The sequence below is a fragment of the Hippichthys cyanospilos genome, chromosome 15, assembly GCF_059441005.1.
Source record: "Hippichthys cyanospilos isolate Australia breed blue-spotted pipefish chromosome 15, RoL_Hcya_1.0, whole genome shotgun sequence".
Lineage (NCBI taxonomy): Eukaryota > Metazoa > Chordata > Actinopteri > Syngnathiformes > Syngnathidae > Hippichthys > Hippichthys cyanospilos.
The window spans coordinates 701,247-720,935 of NC_142383.1; the positions used below are offsets into that span (position 1 = coordinate 701,247).

Genomic DNA, 19,689 nt, shown 5'->3' on the forward strand with positions numbered 1-19,689 from the left:
ATACAGCCACAGTAGAGGGATGCCTGCAGCCACATCCGTAGGTTTCATGCATGGAACGTCCGGTCATAATGTTAATATGCTGCTTAGAGCGCAGACATCAAATGGAATCAGGACCAGGAGGTGACACCACAGCTGCAGGATGATGCAGCGCTGACATCACGGGCTGATTTATTCCGCTGATGGTGACACAACTTGGATTGTACTCAGTCATTTTTAGTTGTTTTTCTTGGGTTCCTTTAAACACATAATACGCGGGGGATAGAAGGATGTACATAGTTGTCTTCTCAATTATAGTTTGCCAAGCCCTCCCTAGGAAAAAGAAAACATTCCCCCCTGCTCGACGCGCTGAATACAAATAAGATTATTATCTATAAAAATTGTATAAGTATTACAGACCTGCTTCCTTTTTTTTAACATTAACGAATGAAAAAAGCAATATAAATCAACTGTCAGGATAATTATTTTCACAGCGTTTATACGGGTTAGAGTTTAATCTAAAACTGAAAAAAAATAATCAAGGGCATCAACCCTAAACCTGAAACTAAAAAAAAAAGAAAAAAAATATATTTTTTTAATTTATTTTATTGCAATTACACCTGACATGACAAAAACAAAGCCTTTCCCCTGAGTAAGTAAGTAAGTAAAACAAATAAAATTCTAAATAAGTTCCCTCCAAAATAATGAATATGTGAATTGGTGAGCAGTTGCACTATGCTTTGCCTGCCAACAATTTGAATTATTCAATGTAGTGTTTCAGTGTGAATTCCAGTTATTGAAAAGAAATATTATTTGTAATCAAGTATTGCAAAAAAATAGCCTGTTTTTTTATTTTGTCATGAACACAAAATTTGACCTCTGCGTGACACCATCTCAATAATGTACACAACGTAAGAGGCACCTGCCAGAGCAAGGAGCTGCATAAGCCCGAGTGAAGCAGTTTAGGTATCATTGTCTTGCTCAAGGACACCTCTGCTGTGAGTGTCAGGTAAATGGTAAATAGACTTTCACTTACTGTACTGTATATGGTCCTACCTACCTAAGGTACTTAAAGATGTTTTATGCTTACTGCTCATTTACTTGCTGATGACATGGCATCATTTTCAACTGAGGGTTCGGTAATTAAACACACAACCTTTTGGTTGGGAGACGAGCACTCTACCACTGAGCCATGCTGCCTCAGGAGTTGTGGTAGGTGATGCCTAACCATTTGTTCACAATGGCCACAGCTGTTCTAGATACTGTATGGCACTACCCTCAACCTCACTTGTATTACATCAGTTTATGTGTGACTCTTCAGTTCACCACTTGCATTTCTTTGATTTTTATTCCAATGTATTCATTAATTTTGAATTATTTAAATCCGCATCATCCTTAGTCCCCCCCCCCCCCCCCCCCCCCCCGATTATGCTGCTAATGTGATACTCTCAGACTTTAACTGAGATTACCTTGGATTGCAAGCCATCAGATATTAAATTACAAACACATTTTAAAAAAAATTCACATGCAACCTTGGAGTTACACAAGACACAGTATTGCAATACATTATCTTGCTTTTTATGTGCAAGATTTTGTTGTTGTTGTTTAATGAGTACAGCAAACTCTTGGGGATGTCTTCAAGACTTGAGGCTATTAGTGTGCTTCCTTTGATCTGGATATACTGGAATTGCTGTAACATCCTGGGCATCCTCCTTCCTGCTCATTTAGGCCTTGTTCGAAATATTGTTGCCGGTATGCTTTGCATTGGAGCTCAGATTGGTAACTTAGGTTGGTTTCTTGTCATTTTTATTACTAGTGGGTTTTTATGGGGTGGGGGGTGAGGGTGGGGGGCTGGGGCATAGCTCAGGTAGTACACTGGTCAAATGTTCTCACGTCGAAGTATGAGCATTGTTCTCACGTCGAGGTATGAGCATAGTTCAACAAAAATCACCCAGTTGCCCCTGATGCATGACCATTAGTTAGACTTTTAACTCGCATTTTTCTACACAAAGACAAAGGAAAAGTCTTCAAAATACCACAGTAAAATGAAAAATTAATGCGTATGTCTCAAGTTCTGATTGATCAAACATTGATTAAGTGCATCTCAAGGCCACAATTGCCTTTCAAATGCTTCATAACAGTTATGTTGTAAATTCCTTGTTGTTGCTGGGTTGATGTGCACGAGGGTGCATTGCATCCGTGCGTGTGTAAGCAGGGGGAGGTCCTCTGTGTGGTCTGGTTGAAGCGGGCATGTTACGGAACAGCTATGGGCGTGTTTACATTGTATTGGCAGGCAACGACGAGGCGAGCATTAATAGAAATATGGTTCGGTTTATTATTTTGGAGTTGCCACATTCAGTTGTGAAGTTGTAAGGAAAAGAAAAGCCACATTGTTGAGCCATATGAGTCCGACCGCTCTTTGATCTGAGCTGCTTTGTGGATCGATGCTCCAGTGCAGCCTACGCAGTGTCTCTTTTTCCCCAACAAGTTCACTACTGTACAGTGTATAAGGTTTAATAATTTAAGATTTAAGTAAAAAATATTTTCTAAATATTTGTCTTAAATAATATGTATAGCATGAAGACTTTCCATGTTTAAAAAAAAAAAAAAGTTTTGTTTACAGCGATCCCTCGTTTTTCACGGTTAATTGGGATCGGAACCCCACCCACGATAAGTGAAAACCGCGATATTGCTGTCTATTTAGGCAGACAGACGTGTGTTTTCTCTCTGCATGCCTACAGGTCACGTGATCGTCTCCCAGAGACCAAGCTGTCAATCAATGTGCTTACTTAGCATGTTCGTAACATGTGCGTGTGTGCTGAACTGAGCGCACACAGGCGGTTACAGGACACAGGAAAGACGAAAGCTAGCTTTTGGATCCTCTTGCCTTTTGTAATAAATTGGAATTTAAAGTGTAAACTCTGCGTTTTAATCATGTTCAGTAAGCTTCTTGTTACTCGCGCTAGTTGGACGTCCTGCTAAGTGCTTAAACGTATAGGCACGTGACTAGACACCGAAGACACAGAAAAGAGAGGGCATACCAGTACATTGATGGTATACCCTAAGGTTTAATCATTTAAGATTAAAGTAAATATGTGTACTGCAGTCGTAGTTCGACTTCCAAGGAGTGCCAGTGACAAGTGCATTTATAGATAACTTGCATATCTGGCACGTCTCTCTGCAATATAATCCCCCCCCCAAAAAAAAATAAAAAATCTGTGATGCACTGAGGGTGCGATAGGCGCGATGGATCATTGTATTTATTTTATTTAACGTGAAAAGTGGAGGCGCTACTTCGCGGATTTTCAACCACCACAGCTCCGGAATTTATCTACAGCGATAAACGAGGGTTCATAAATATATATATATATATATATATATATATATATATATATATATATATATATATATATATATATATATATATATATATATATATACGCTGCTCCTAGTGTTGTCTTATCCGTGGAAACCAGGTCAAAATGGCTCTTTGAATGTTATAAAGGTTGCTGACCCCTGAGCTAGCCTAACAAAATATTAGACTTGATTACTGTCTGAGGCATTAGTCCTGGCAGCTCATTGCCTGCTTTCCAGGTTCTGTTTTACCCACAAGCTCTTTTCTCGCTTCTATTTGAGAAGCACTCACAGTAGGTGACAAAAACCCCGCCAGGACCCATTGTTCTTTTGGAAGTAACTGCCAATCATTTATTTACCAACCCCAGCAGTAATGTTTGCAAAGTTACCAGTTAAATCTTTCCAACACAGTGACATGCCAAACCACCATGGGGTTCCAGTTTGCTCTATTGTCTTTCTGGAAAAAAAGTGAAAAGAAATAAAAATATTTGTTAGTACAAAAATGTAGTAGGTCTAAAGGTGAAAATCATTAAAAGGATGTTACTCATATTAATTCAGTATGGCAATGAGTGTGGAATTGTTAATCATGTTTAAATTATTGAAACCTTGCTGAAAATTTTAATTAGAGAAGATATAGGCCAGCGGTCCCCAACCACTGGTCCACGGATAGTCCGTGGATAAACTGGTTCTGGGCTGCACCTGAAATAATGTTTTCGAAATTATTTAGTTTAACAGTTCATATGTTTGTGCTTGATATTTGTTTTTTTGGCCCAGCTTCTGGCCGCTGTTGATATTACAGACATTACATACATAGTGACCTCCGGCCTGTGGTGATATAACACACACCCCCTGTCCGTAATATAAATCTAAATCAATGACCGGTCTGTGCTGATAAAAAGTTTGGAGACCGCTGATGTAGGCGACTGATAACGGTGACTGATAACGGTGACTTAATTTTCTACATATTCCAAAAAATGTCAGTATTGTTCTCTCTCAAAATAGGTACTGTACGTAAACAAATGTCTTTTAGTTATGATGTTTTAGAATGGGACAAAGATTATATTTCATCAAAATTGTTCAACAAGATAGATGTGTAATTTTCAATGTTATGTTAAAATATGCGATTGGAAAAAATAAGGAATTACTCAAAAATGAAAATGAATTCCTGAATTGTGATAAATGAAAGTTTTGTTGGTCGTCTGTAAGAAGAGCCAGTATATGAGTATATAGTATATGTATTGAGATAAAATCAGAAGGCTAACTTAGACAAACTGCAGTGTGTGTGTTTGTGTGTGAATGTGTGCATGTGTGTGTGCGCGCATGTTAAAAATGCTTGCTCTAATCTCCATGACAATCAACACCCATGATCCCATCTGTCCTACACACACACACACACACACACACACACACACACACACACTGACTTCTACAGTGCTGTTAGTCACACACAGTCAGGGGGTCATTCATCGCAGATGTTGTGGGACAGAAGAAGAAACAGAGTAGGAGGTCACTGTGGATTTGGCAGATGGGCTTCATGCCACAAAGAGTACCCCTGCACTGATTTATTCTTCTATTGGCAGAAGAAAAAGGAAGAACACAAGCTTCCCTCAAAGTAATTTAGCAAATAAAAGAATACTTAGTTTTCCCAATTACCGTAGAAGTGATTATGCAGTATTTGTGTATATTCATAGTTTAAGTAATACATACAACAGCAAATATGCTTACAAACATCTGCCTCTCTTTAAAATAACAAAAGCTACAGAAATGAGCCTTTAGCTCAGAATATAGTGTTATAACCCTGTGGGTCATTTGGTGTTTTTGTGGATGTGTTCTGCTGTGTTCTCTCCTTGGTTTGTGTGTGTGTGCCTTTTGGTTGAACTGAGTCAATTGAGTGCAGGTGGCGTTTTTAGTAGTGTCAAGTAGTGTTCGAACGATCTGTGATTTGTGCATTTGTAAATAGCCAGAGCGGTAGTAGAAGGGAGATGTAATTTTTCGTTTAACTTTTTTCCCCTGTTTTTGTGTTAGTTATTTAGCTCAGCCAATTGTCATATTATTACTTTAGGCATTGAAAATGTGTTGTTTCCATTTCGTTTGTCGAGTGAGGTAGGGGTGATTTAGGGTTGATTTTGTTTGTTATTTTGGCACTTTTGTTCATATGCTCGTTAGTGTCACTGACCTTTTCTGGTGGTGATAGGATGGGGGTAGCACACACAAATGTTATGTCCCAGTTCCCATTAGACTGGGTGTAACACACAAGCACAAGTAAAAGTACAGTACCATACCTGTAAGCCTATGTACACATCAATTCTACTGGAGATGACACAATAACGTGTCATCCCCATCAAAATTACTTTCCGTAATAAAAGTAGTTAGTGTTGACTAATTTAAGACACTGAATATTTCTCTAAACAGCACTGCAAAGGAGATACCATGATAGTGCAAGTACTCACATTGCAGCCTGGACTGCTTTGTAGGCCAATGAGATCAACTTTTGGACTAGATGAGTACCACGTTAGTGAGAGCACACACACATGCACATACAAATGCATGCACAGCACATGTTTGGTTGAGCAGAATTGTGGTTATAACTGACAGTAAGCATCACTTTTAAAAAGGTGTAGCCCCCCCGCCCCCACACACACGCGCCTGTAGACTGTAAATATTAAGGAGGCCCCCAGGCACGGACACAGAAAGGGGAGGTAACTGGACAATAAACATCTGTTCGGTCTTTCATATGTGCTGCCACTCCGTCCTTAACACTGCAACGACTGTGTGTGCATGTGCTTTGAGTGTGTTTGCACGTCCATGCATATGTGTGGACGCTTGTGAGGGATTAACTGTTGACTTCACTTTGTTCTTCTGTGTACACATGAGTGTGTGTGTATGGTGGGATTAGTTGCCAGCTTGTGTGTGTGTATGGGTGTATGCCTGTGTGTGAGTATTACAATAGGGGCAGAGTATGACAGCTTTCTAAAATTGCTCTTAAAACTCCGCAACATTTAAAATTCTTGTAAATCATAATTTAATTATGGAATTTTAATGTGTGCACATGTGTGTGCAAGCATCTGGCCAATATGTGTGTGCAGACTTTTTGTGTTTATTTTTGTCAGTGTGTATTCAAGGATTTTCAGGAATACAGGATAGCGGACTGTGTGGTACTTTAGGCATTGAAAATGTGTGTATCTATATGTGTGTGTGTGTGTGTGTGTGTGTGTGTGGGGGGGGGGGGGGGGGGGGGGTTTAAAAGCCTGGCAGGATAGCAGACCCTCATCATACTGCACAGTCTGACCCTTGATCCCCCTGGAGATTCTTTAACCATCTGCATCTTTGCATATATTACATATTTGCCTTCATTACACCCAACACACTATTACATACCAGAGTATGATGTATATTGTTTGTGTTATTATTGCAAAATGTTGACTTTAATTTCTATATTTTATACAGCAAAAGTGGGCTTGTCCTCACAACAAACATATGAAGATGTATGTTCACTGAGGTTAGTGGAACCCATGAGCCAGCAGGGGTTTTTCGAGCCTCACTAAGCCCAGCAGGATAGCAGGTAACAAGGAACAGTAAGCGTGTCAAGCCCTAAAATCCTCTGGAGGTTCTTGTTTCTATCCGCACCTCCAGTTTTTAAAGGTTGTATGTAAACTAGCAGAAGAAATGCAACATACTTAAAATACAATTGTGCTAAATGTCTTCCCGGTTTGAAATTTTACAAATCATCTAATAGGCAACATTCTCGAGATGTAACAACCTGCTTCACAATTGAGATTTTCTGTATTGTTTTTTAGTGCCCTGAATTAGTAATGGAATGTTATATCAGAGCAACACTGTGTTGTTTATATCAATAATCATGACTAATTCCAGGAGCAACAGTTTGTGCAGTAGAAATAATCAAGCCATCATCCACAGCATTCATAGCATACCAAGGCTTTTATGTCATATATTATTGGTTAGTAAGGTTTATTTTGAAGTTAACAAGTGTACTCATTTAAAAAAAATAAAAAATGTAAAAATACAGCTATAACAAAATAAATGCCCTACAGGGACAATAAATCTTGTGGCATTCAAACCACACAAGATTTCATCATATGATATGTTATCCAATACTTGTACCTACCCATGCACAACAGTTCAGTTAAGTTCAGTAAAATTCTTAAAATGTATGCCATAGCATCTCATTTGGCTGGGACTCAGTATTTTTTTTTTTTTAACATTGATAAAGCAACAAATCTGGACCATGGTGTTGCAAAGCAGTCTAAAACACTGTCATACTAAACAGTGCTACCAAACAACTAAACATACTAAACATACTCATCATATTTTGCAATTTGAAAGTCTGATGGTCTTGTTTACTTTGTTTTCATGTGTTCGTATAATAGTTTGTTTTGTCGACTGACGTGTTAGATTGTGTCGTAGGTCTCCAAACCTTTATGCGATAGCAATCTTTATGTTATTGTCAGTGTTTTTTTACCTACATTGTGGCGGGCACTAGGACCATGTCTCTCACCCAGTAGGAATGTTGCAATGAACCTTTGAACCTGTCGGCTTTGTCTTTGCTGATTTGGACAGTGTTATACAGTTCTATTTCGCCCCTCCAGACCGCCAGAGGTGGTGCTAAAAGCACGGAATAAGCTTCGCGCAAGACGAGAATGCATACCATCAAAAACGTCATGTCACTGGGGACATATTTAAGGCAGCGTCACCTGGTAGTCTGTCTCTCAGAACCTTCTCGCGCATTGGTTCGCATGCCATACGAGTACCGCACTCTTTGCGGTTTATTTATTTATTTCCTTTTGTCGCTTGTGGCCCGTTGACTATGTCAGTCGGGGTTGCGGTTTACTTTCTGCCCTCCGGTGGCTCCGATGCTTGTGTTGGTTTATCTTCGTTTGGTTTGTGCAATGTTTGCTGTGGCTTTGCTTCACAAGGGTGCGTTGTTTTGTGTGCTTTCGATGTTTTTTTTTTCCTTTGTGATTTCCTTGTTGTTGTTTGCTACGGCATTGATACTTGTCAGTGCCTTTCATGGTGTTCACGGCCTGACGTGGGTGCTCGCCATAAAGTTGTGCTTTGTTTTTTGCCTGGTTGTGATGTCTCCGCGGCTGTTTGTATGTCTAGTCACCCGTCAGCTTTTGGTGTCGCGGCTGCGTCTGTTATGCGTCCTCGCCCCCTTCCCGCCTGTGCCGCGTCGCTTGTGTTTCGCACACAATCTCAGCTGGTTGCTGTTGTCCATCTTCCGCTGTACCGGCTGCGTTACGCCCCCATTGCGTTTTTTTTGTGACGTATTCCTCTCGCCAGTCGGCGGCATCTCGCCTCCGCTCTCGGCCCCATGTCTCTTGCCTGTGTCCAGCTCGCAGTGGTTGCGTCCCGCACCGGCTCTTGCCTTGACAGCTTTTGTTGCACTTTTCTCGGTCGTATGGAGGGCTCTGTGCTGTGCTCCAGTTGTAGCTGCTGCGTTGTGCTGGCAGACTCACGGAGTGGATGCTGTTTGCGTTGCCGTGACTCAGCGCACGTTGACACGGAGGTTAGGGTGGCCGTGGATGATGTGACCAGTTTTTTGGAGTCGAACAAGGCTCCTCCTGTTGAGTTGGTAGTCTCCTTCCCGCCTGTTTGCAGGTGAGGCTTGAACCACCGCTTTGCCAATCTGGCTCTGCCTGCTTCCTCCTCTGAGCAAGGTTATGCTTCCGGCCACACTCTTGTCACCAGACGAGCTCGCTCAGAGAACACGGTGTTGTCCTAATGTACAATGCTGCATGGCGGATGACCTGGTTACAAGGGCCTATAATGCTTGCGCGCGCTCGGCTTGCATAGGCAGCTCTGTCTCGCACCTGTTGTTCGCTGTCATGGCTGTGACACGGAAAGGAGATACTGAGTTGGTTTTGGCGTTTGGCGAGGTGTGTCGACATGCTTTTGCCCTTTTAACAAGGGACCATGGGCGGGTGATGTCCTACCTGGTGCGTTCGTGCCGCCCTTTGTGGTTGTCTCAGTCCTCCTTGACTGAGTCCTCCAAGCGTACTCTGCGGGACTTTCCTGTCATCCCTGGGATGTTTTTTGGTTCTGGTGCAGTGGAGACAGTGGAATGGTCGCTCAGGGTCTGTGAGGCCCGTGTGCAGCTCTCCGACCGTGACAGAGTTTCGGCCATTTCTTCTTCTTTCATTCCTTCTCGTTTTCCCGCCTCTGTGCCTCCTTACCGTGTTCCGTCACATAGCCAAATGTATGGAGGCGCCAGTTCCACACGTCTCCCCAGACGGTATACTGCTGCTGACACTGGCTCTTCGGCACGCATGCCTGCTGTGAGTGGCGTTCGTCCCACTCGGGATTTTGCTCTGGTCTTCGGGTGCCTGAGGAGACCCTGGGCAGTGTCCCCCCCCCGGCCCTGCAACCCCATGGGTCGTTTCGTTGAAACTTCGAAAGTCGTGGAGTTTGGAGATGCAATCCACTTCTTAAATATATTTTTGCGCTCCTCTAATTTCTGCAGAAGTACTGCAATCGCACTTTTTCTCTCATTCCCAACTGGGTAGTCGGCTGTAAATGTAAATGTCGTTCCACATTGCTATTTTTGTTATTTGACAACTTCTCGCTACAGAGCAAAACATTCAGGCAATCCTTCTGCATTGGCAACGAATGCAAATGATTCGGTCCGAGAAATGTTGAATCGTCTGTTCTCCTCAGTTATTTTTCTCTTTTTCCCTTTGGGATCCATGGCTCATGGCCGCCGGTTTGTTTACAACGGCCACTTGCCTAGCATCCCGCCCTGCTAACAGAAACGCGTGTCTCAGGCTATGACGTAATTCTTCGTTGACAGAAATGTTGAAATGTAACATTTATTTTACACATTTTTACAGCTTTGGAAAATGTTAATAATGTTTTTGTCATGTTTGCCCCCCCTACAGAAACCACATTAAAACGAAAAAAATATTTTTTTCCGCCATCTTTTTCCATTTTCAATCATTTTTGAAAAAGCTCCAGGGAGCCACTAGGACCTCGCTAAAGAGCCGCATGCAGCTCGAGAGCTGCAGGTTGCCAACCCCTGCTCTAACTGAGGCGGTTGGGCTATTCACTGCCCCACTGAGCCACTTTGGTAAACATCATTAGCTATTTTAATATAGCATTCTCGCCCTTGATGGGAGTGCAATTAATAACAGTTGGCTTGGATAGATGGAGGATGGAAACAGCTGCTGGTGCTCTTTCAGTCACTTTATTGAGCAATACAAATCGTGCACAGAAAACACAAGCACATTCTTATTTGACCTGCTAATGGCCCCGTCACTTTCCACACAGTGGCAAGAGCCAGTAAGCAGCTGGCCAATTGCACAGCCTCATTACCTCGTTTTTGGAGTATTCATTGCCTATCACTTTCACTGCCTTTTTTGGCCAGGCACACATGCTATGTCAAAGATCAGAGTTAGTGTTAGTTGCAGGTTTTCTTGTTATTTTTCTTGGTTCTAAGTGATGAGTCAGTTTCTGGTTTTATTTTTTTGGTGGGGAGGGGAAATAGCTTTACAAAAACCGAGACCATGAATATTAGAGCTCATCTGTCCCAACTCCCACATTCTCCGCAGAAACCCAGGGTAACTTACCAGTGTTGACATATTTGCCAACCTTTTGGAGGTTTCGACCTAAACCCAATGGCGAATGGTAGTTGTATTCGCTCATTCTCTTGCTCGCTGGGCAAATGCTTCCAAAGTATAGTTCCACTGTGGCACCGTAGTGTGTGTTCTGCATTCGCGTAACACCAGTAACAACCCGTAACTCTAAATATTCCACCCTGTGCCTTTAAGGGACTTTGCAAAACACAATTGAGAAGCATTTAATCAGCCTATTAAACAAGGTCTTGTTCAGAGTGGGTAGTGTGCAAAGATGAGCCCTAAAATCTATTATGTTTGTTAATATCGTATCTGGATACATTAGTGCAACCCACTGCTGGTTGATGAAATAAATAAAATAATACTAAAGACCAGCAGCGACTTAAGAAATGAATGTTCATTACATGTTAACTCTCATTGTTGTTTCTTCAATGATCACTGTACAGGCATCATTTTACTAAAAGAGATGCTTAATACTGAGACAGCCATGCTGCAATGGATGTTCCTGGATGTAATTCAGCTGCTTAACAGTAACATGGCGGCAGTGAGTTGAGGCTGCAGGGTATGCTTCATATTTGGCATGGTGTTTTGGCAGACAAAAGGAACCATAATAAAGCAGTTAAATGGAAAAAAAACACAATCATTATCAGCACTGATATTAAGTACATACATGCTCTCTCTCTCTCTCTCTCTCTCTCTCTCTCACACATACACACACACACACACACACACACACACTAAGACTAGCAAACTTTGCTCTATTACCCTCTCCTCCTTTCAGCAGAGTATCAATCTTCACTAATTGTTGCAAGATGATGTGTTGAAAAAAAGAGTGCACCTGTTTGTGTATCTGTGTGTTGTCATACAAACCACAATTTGTCAACTCAACTCTGATTGGATCAAGCTATGGATAAACAAACAAACTCTTCATCTTTAATCATACCCATGCCTCTTGGCTGCTCCCTTAATTATGCATGTTTATGTAAATGCAGAGGATGAGATGGTTAAAGATAACATAGATTGACTAATGAATTCAGCAAGACAGATAATTATAAAGCTTGAAGGTGAAGGAACCCCTACCAATAACCACCATGACACACTTATTCTCGTTGTAAGGAGATCCATGCAGCCTGGCAGACCTGTAATCATGGTTGTCATTTAACCTGTTGGATACATTATAGCAGATATGTGACTGTCTTGTCATGGATAACAGAGTGATTCAAAAATAATTTTAGATAGATTGATAGTAAGACGTTCCTTTTAGCCTCAGGGTGAGGCATCGGGCAAATAATTCTGCTGCTTCGATCTCTTGTTTCCGTAACCGTTTAGGGTTGAAGGAGATTGGGTGGTTGGCTTAATGCGCCCGAGGCCTGGTCCCCGCAGACCGAAGTCCTAAGAGAGTCCTAAGGTGGGCTCCACCTAGATGCTTACACTGGTGTTCCCAGGTGGTCTTTCATCCATCTACTAACCAGGCCCGATCCTGCTTATCTTCCAAGATTCGAACATTCTCTGGGTAGAATGGCGGATGGATGGATGGACGGACGGACGGACGGACGGACGGACGGACGGACGGACGGACGGACATATTCTCATTACAGCTGCACAAGTACAAGGAATACATTTTTGACTGAACAGAGTGTGGCTCACATCTGGGATAAAACAAAAACCCTGCACGAGTCAACAAAAAGACACTACAACTCCTACAACATTTAGATCACTGAGGAGGGGCATTGGGGGAAGTGGGGCCATGACGTGACCCCAATCTAATATTGTACTCTCTTTAATTGTACTACTACTTGGGATACACAATTCTTTAAAGCTGACCAAGTCTTTAGTTTCATGCAGAGAACATCTGTGCCAAGCACAAATGCTGGCTGATCCTGATATTCATATCAGCATTTCGCTTGCTGCACATTTTCTATTGTTATTTGACCCACCTGTTTCCACCATGTGGGAGCCCAGGTGCAGCAGGAGTGTTTTGAAGATGTGCCCTGGTGAGTGACATTTTAGTGGCACATAGTTAACCTAAATCACCTGCTCAGAGCTCTGTAAATTCTCAGTGTATCATTGTATTATGTTTTTTTTGTTTTGTGAACAGCTTATGATTTAAAAGTCCCAATTTCCCTCCGGTTGGTAACTGGTGAAATATAAAAATTTTAGGCCGCATCAGAATATATTAGGAGCAGAGTTTACCAATCATTTGCAATTCACACCTGCACAATTAACAAGTGAACTTGCAAACACATATAGGTTTTGAGGTTGCACGCTGCCAATTTGTTGGAAAACATGTACTACAAGCAGTGTTTGGCAAGTTACTTCAAAACAGTAATTTCAAAGTAATTAGTTACATTACAATACTACTATATTTGAAATGTAAGGTGTTACCGGTCCAGCGGAGTGGGCCACAGCAACAATTAAATTTTACCAGTTTAGTCAGAAGTGACTGGTAAAGGAGGACAACCTGAGCTGCTTCCTTCCCAGATTTCGGCTGAGTGTTTATTAAACACAATACATAAACAAAACTTGACTCATATACATTTCTGTCTTTTCATTCAAATCAGTTCTTCTCTCAATAAATCTGTCTTAATATCAATCCATGATCTTTTTTTACACACTTCTTCTTTCACAATGTCTTGTAATAAAATACATTTACATATTGTCTGAATATTAATTTGACAAAAGTGCAAATTAACTACATCAACTGTCTTCTAGTTTGGTATTCTACACCATCTATTTTCTGTGACTAATACAGCAGGCAGAAATGGCAATGAACAATGTTGTTAAGTTGCAATACAAATAGAAAAATAAGAATAACAACATTTCACATGTAGTCTATCGGAGCGCGTCGAAGGAGGCGTCACGAAACAAAATGGACATCGCATACGACGGCGGGAATCGAACGTTCAATTAAGTGCCGATACCGTTCAAAAAAGTTTGTCCACCGCTATAAAATTCAACAAAAATCACATATCAGTATGTACAAAACAGAAGCAGTCATTAGATATCTACCATTTACTGACCTATTTACGCAGAATGACGTGTCAAGAAGGACAACGTGAACTGCTTCTTTCCCAGATTTCGTCTGAGGAGCGGCAGGCCAAACGCACTCCTTTCCTCCCCCCAACCCGGAAACACTCACCCCTACTTCCGTTTTTCTCTTTTCTCCAAAATAATACAACGTAAATCACATACAAAATAAATCTAATGGCAGTGTGAATAACGAAAATAAATGACATTTGTAATTATTTCGAAATTATACTTCACTACTATATAAATGTGACAACACTAACCCCAGGGTGTCACACTGGCATTGCACTACTATTGCATTACTTTTATATTACTCTCATAACATAACTGGACATGTGGATTTGCCGTTTGAAATGTAGCTCATTACACTCACTACACATCCAGAGGAACGTTGGCTTAAGCCCCAAAAAAGTACAAATAATTGCATCTGTATTGCATTTAAAGACATGACAATATACAAAAACATGTTTGTATTTCAATCCCTTTATTACTTAGCTTCACAGCATAGTGATGCATTGTTCATGGGCAAAAACAGTTTGTGAATTCCATGATTATGATAATATTCAAATTCAAGTTCAGTCAGATAAGTTAGGGACAGACATTTCAAAAATAGATGGTTTTGGTGGGGCTAACGTTAGCAGCTAGCCTACATCATCATTGTTGTGTTTAAAGTACAGTTTAATATTAGTTTTTGCGTGCTTCATCTTGATAAACATTGACAACTATTTATAGACCATTATTAATAGCAATTGTACAGTGAAAATGTATATTCGCTTACCTTTTCATTATTGGTAGTTGCGACAGGGATCTTACTGTCAAGGTTTCAAAATGTTGGTGAATCTGCTGAGGAAAGCAGCAGCATATCTTCTATGTATGACGTACTTTGCCACGAGTCTCCTAACCTCTTGCAGTGTCATCCCTGAACTAGAAAACGATAATTTTGCCTGCTTTGCTTTATTTCAGCTCTTTAGGTGTCACGCAAAAAGTGCACCTAACTATTATATTCTTCTTGTCTTCATCAATGACAAACTGATAGTAATGGGCATATGTTCATCTTGTGTATGTACTGTCCATACTCAACCTGTCGTCTGCAAGGCTTTTCTCCTCCGATCTCTCAGGATTTTTGGGAAATTTGGGGGAAAAAAACACTACTTTTGGGTTAAAAATGCTTTGTAATGTATTGGATTACTCTTGCACCGAGTAAACTATTATTATTTTGTGTGTGTAATGCATTGCACTACTGTGTTATGACAAAATTACAGTAATTGCATTACAATAATTACATTACTTTTATAATGCATTACTCGCAACACTTATTGCAAGTATGTTCAAATGTGTTTAAATATGTTCAAACACACTAAGCACAACTATTTATAGAGCATTTTAAAACAACCGCCATTATTCTGTTGTATACAAAGTACATGGAATAAAATTTGCTTACCAAGACTATTTAAGAATAATAAAAATCAAATACTGTAATAAAAGAAAACAGTAAACACCACAAAACTATGACAATACTGAGTCTCATGCTGTGTCACAAGCCAATTAATAAATTTCTGTTTGAAGACAAGTTTTAAAAATGGTCCCTTGCCTAATATTACCCGGGAGGTCATTCCAAAGAAAAGTGTCGGAAAAAGAAAAGTTGTGATCCCCAATTAGACTTTAGATAAGGCTCCAGGGGCCCCAAGTCAGCAGGATGAGATTTATAAGGGCCATTTGGACCAAACACAATCATTTCAGTTTTTTTTTTTTTTTTTTTTTTTTATGAAGTTCTATAACGTCAGCGCCATCAAGGTCTTGATTTCATGCAGACAAAAAAGAATTGAACAATGAGAAAGCAATGTTTTTCCTCAGCAGGGGTTACTTTAGATCTGACAGTCATCCACATAGCGGTGGAATTCCATGATACATGATACTGCATGACCCTTGCTTTGTTGCAAAAGTCGTCTGTTTTAACGTTGCAATCAAGTGCCCGATGCTTTGCTAAATACCAGAGGTACACAGTTCGTGAGCACTGATGGACTACCCACCCGTTGAAAGGCTCTTTTTCAGATGAAGCAATTGAAAAAAAAAAAAAAAAAAAACACCACAGATTAAGAATGTGAGTGTGAGTATGTTTTTTATCCGGTGGTTTAATCATCGGAATAGACATTCCATCAGTTGTATGTCAGGCCAACACACCACTTTTGTTGACAGAAATAGCAGCTAACTGGCTTGCACATTTGTCTGCAGTGTTGCTGCATCGTTTGAGTACTGATAAACTGGAATCACTTTATAGACAATGTGATTATAATGACTTTACTTTGCCAATAGGCAGTGGAAAATTATGTCAGTTGAGTGAACAAACTGCCTCTGTTCAATTCTCATGCACAACACAGCTACAATTACTCAAGGATGGGTGTTTTTGCCGACCAAAAGTTAAAAGTAATGTTTAGAAGTGACTGTTAAGACTTTTTTGTGTTGTTTTGCTTTTTAAAAATAATTTCCATTCAAAAATTTCTCGCATGAAAAATGGGCAGGGGATGCCTTGCCGCTGCAAAGAGATGACTCATTCAAGTAACCAATGGGTAAACAGCAAATGGACACGCCTACTCTGATTGGCTCTTGGTCACAAAATGCAATATAGAAGTTTTAAGAAGTTTAATTTTTTTTTGTGTTATTTTTCATGCCATCCATCCATTATCGATAGCCTATCCATACCCTTATCCTCACAAGGGTCGCAGGCTTGCTGGTGCCTAACCCAGCTGCCTTCGGGGACTAGGCGGAGGACAACATCAACTGGTTGCCAGCCAGTTGCAGGAAACACAAATACAAACAACCATCCATGCACCCAATCACAACCTAAGGACAATTTAGCAGAGGTGGGCATTTCGTCAGTGCTGACGAAGTCTGTCAGTCCGTCAGTACTGACTGTCAGTTTGTCACCGACGAACACCCGTTTTGCCAATGAACTGACGAATGACGGGAATGCCCAGAAATAATGGCATATTGAAATTGTCAGAAGTGTAAATTTTGACTTCCGTTAGTCCGTCGTAAGTTTATACATCTGTCAATTCGCCACGTTCTTTTTTGCATCTTTAATTATAATTTAGCTGTCTTGCTTGAATATCTACTATCCATCCATCCATTTTCTTCCGCTTATCCGGGGTCGGGCTGCAGGGGCAGCAATCTCAGCAGGGAAGCAGAGACTTCCCTCTCCCCGGCCACTTTACCCAGCTCCGCCGGGGGTATACCCAGGCGTTCCCAGGCAAGCTGAGAGACATAGTCCCTCCAGCATGTCCTGGGTCATCCCCGGGCCCTCCTCCCAGTGGGACATGCCCGAAACACCTCACCAGGTTGTCCAGGAGGCATCCTAATCAGATGCCCAAACCACCTCAACTGACTCCTCTCAACACGGAGGAGCAGTGGCTCGACACTGAGTCCCTACCGGATGACGAAGCTCCTCACCCTATTTCTAAGGGAGCCCCGACACCTCCAGAGGAAACTCATTTCGGCCGCTTGTATCCGGGATCTTGTTCTTTCGGTCACAACCCACAGTTCGTCACCATGGTTGAGGGCAGGAACGTAGATCGACTGGTAAATTGACAGCTTTACCCTTCGGCTCAGCTCTCTCTTCACCACGACAGACCGGTACAGAGTCCGCATTAAAGCAGATGCTGCACCCATCCGCCTGTCGATCTCAGGTTCCATACTACCACTTGGAGCAGGACCTCTTCCCCGACTTATAGAGGGCACTCCACCCTTTTCCAACTGAGGACCATGGTTTCAGATTTGGAGTTACTGATTTTCATCCCAGTCGCTTCACACTCGGCTGCAAACCGCTCCAGTGAGAGTTGGAGGTCATGGTCTGAAGAAGCCAACAGCACCACATCGTCTGCAAATAACAGAGAGCAATGCTGGGACTCCCAAACTGGACCCCCTCAACACTTCAATTGCGCCAAGAAATTGTGTCCATAAAAGTGATGAACAGAATTGGTAATAAAGGGCAGCCTTGGTGGAGTCCAACCCCAACTGGAAATGGATTCGACTTATTGCCGGCAATACAGACCAAACTCTGACATCGGTTGTACAGGGACAGAACAGCCTGATCAGGGCTGTTTTGTTGAAAGGATCGGTGCCGGTCGGCGCTCAGGAGACAAAGACAACACTCAACAAAAGACCAACGTTCCCAAATGCTATTTAGCCCAAACAACTGGCATATTTATTTTGACCAAATGCAAGTTCTCAAATAGTTGACATTGCGTGAAATCATCATATGAGCCTCTTACCTATGCCGAGAAGGTGGAGAGCCAACACCCAAGTAGAGCTCCGCTTGTCAACCGGCTGGGCGTCCGTACGTAACCCGCAGCAGACTCTACTTGTTTGTACTCTGCATCTCTCTTTTGTATTTTTTAGTTGCGTACGCGAGGAAGGGCGGGTGGCCTACCCGTCCGCCCTGGCGGCGCAACACCTGTTTCCCGATTTGATATTGACACTTAAGTGTGTCCTTCAGGCTCTGAAAAACATCTTGTACAATAATATCTGTCAACTTCCCACGACAATGTTCTTCTTTGTTATGGGAACAAGACAGTAAAGCGGTCAAATGTCCTGACCAAAAACAAGTTAGTGAAAAACAGCATATATAACCATGGTTGCACAATATATTTGGGTTTTCAACGGCTATGGGAAGCATCACTAATTACAATTCCTCTCAAGGGCGTTCGGTACCATGTACACCCGAAGCACCCCCCACAGAACTCCCCAAGGGACACGGTCGAACGCCTTCTCCAAGTCCACAAAACACATGTAGACTGGATGGGCGAACTCCCATGCACCCTCGAGGATCCTCTCGAGGGTGTAGAGCTGGTCCACTGTTTCACGGCTGGAACAAAACCACACTACTCCTCCTGAATCCAAGGTTGGACTTCCAAATGGACCCTCCTCTCGAGCACCCCTGAAAAAACTTTACCAGGTCGAGGAGTGTGATCCCTCTGTAGTTGGAACACACCCTCTTTCTGCCAATCTAGGGGGTACCGATGTCCACGCGATGTTACAAAGGTATGTCAGCCAGGACAGCCCTACAAGATCCAGAGCCTTTAGAAACTTCGGGCAAATCTCATACACCCCGGGGGCCTCCGATCAAGGAGTTTTTTGACCACCTCGGTGACTCCAGCCCCAGAAATGGGAGAGCGCACCTCGGAGCCTCCAGACTCTGCTTCCTCAAGGGAAGACGTGTTGGTGAAATTGAGGAGGTCATAGGAATATTCTGCCCACCGGTTCACAACGTCCTGAGTTGAGGTCAGCAGTGCCCCATCCCCACTATACACAGTCTTGATGTTGCACTGCTTTCCCCTTCTGAGACAACGGATGGTGGCACAGAATTTCCTCTAAGCCGTCCGGTAGTCGCTTTCCATAGCCTCACCGAACTCCTCCCACACCCGGGATTTTGCCTTGGCGACCGTAGAAGCCACAGACCGCTTGGCCAGTCTATATCTGTCAGCTGCCACTGGAGTCCCACAGACCAAAAGTGTCTGGTAGGTTTCCTTCTTTAGCCTGACAGCATCCTTCACCTCTGGTTTATTTTATTCATCTTTCAGGGTCTACTATGTTGCCGCATTTGTAAGTACAAACTGCACTGTACTGGATGTTGTCCAAACTGTCATCATCCTTTAGTCAATGTGACAAAAAACAATTTACAGCAACACCAAACAATGGATAAATACACTAAGTTGAGTGAATCATCCATATTGGTTGAAGGTTCAAC

The 19,689-nt window shown here is 42.0% G+C and overlaps 1 protein-coding gene across 15 annotated transcripts in view; it reads left to right on the forward strand.

Moving 5' to 3' along the window:
• The window catches only part of dcc (DCC netrin 1 receptor), a 482,450-nt gene that overhangs the window by 39,546 nt on the left and 423,215 nt on the right, over positions 1 to 19,689 (forward strand). The window lies entirely within an intron of this gene.